Source organism: Octopus sinensis, linkage group LG19, assembly GCF_006345805.1.
Source record: "Octopus sinensis linkage group LG19, ASM634580v1, whole genome shotgun sequence".
NCBI lineage: Eukaryota > Metazoa > Mollusca > Cephalopoda > Octopoda > Octopodidae > Octopus > Octopus sinensis.
This window is the reverse complement of record NC_043015.1, coordinates 13,307,099-13,308,337: the sequence shown is the minus strand read 5'-3', so window position 1 is coordinate 13,308,337 and position 1,239 is coordinate 13,307,099.

Sequence of the window (1,239 nt, the reverse complement as noted above, 5' to 3'; positions counted from 1 at the left end):
TCTAGAACCGGTCTCAACCGACGGAAACCGACAGAGAGCAACGGACAAATAAAAAGAAGAAAGCATTAAATTTATAAAGGGGTGTTTACTCGAAAATTCGCAGGTCGACAGCTGTGATAAACTGTCTAACACCCACCTTATCTACCCACCTACCCATTTTTCTATATAGTTGTTCATCAAGCTATCTACCTCCCTATTTACCCATCTACTCACTAACCTACAAAACTACCACTCTGCTTTCGAATCTATCAATCTATCTATCAAATAATTTCGTTATCTTTCTCTTCATTTTGTCATTTCTACATGAGCTGTATGATAGTTCTTTATCAGAGCTGTATATCAATGTTTTATATATTAGTCATTAATGAGAGTAGTTAACCAAATTTTCGTTCCCGTTACCATTTCCAATTCTGTTGCTTCACTTAATTAATGAATTCTTTAAGAAAAGAATGATGGGCACGAACTCACGTTTATCATCTCAGTATACCTTCCTAGATGCACTTTGATACAAACATGCATATTTCTTTTGAATCTGTCTCTTCATTCTTATTCAACCGTGTACATTTCAGTGTTATATATATATATATATATATATATATATATATATATATATATATATATATATATATATATGTGTGTGTGTATGTGTGTGTGTGTGTGTGTGGTGTGTGTGTGTGTATAAATGTATATATATATTACTTTTATATATATATATAAGTAATTTTAAAGACAGAACCACTTTCAACTCAATCAACACTGAAAGGTTTTATACCCACCACTCCATAAAATGTTAAAAATTAAATCTTATACTAACTATATCTATTCTGAATCCTGTATCTTCCGTTTATAAGACTACACGTGTTTCATGAAAGTACGTCGGTATTGATTAGATACGAGGTATCTAGTTTCAAAACATACTCGGGTCGACATACTCCCAATCTTCAGGTCTGGATTCCTCAACATTTTTCACTAACCCTATCTCTTATAAACTTCCATGATACTCTATATCTTCAATATAATCTTATTTAACATGTACAAATGAATAGAAATACAAATAATAAATAAAAATAATAACTAAGTTTCGGATGTTGGGGCTGAAGCCTGCACCGGCATCTCATCAGTTATTAAAACAAAAACGCTATGAAAAAAAACCGTTGAATAAAGGGATGTTACTCCAATAGGCGCAGCGAAAGTAAAACTTCGTTCGTAGAATCTGCATATGCACACAAGTACACATAT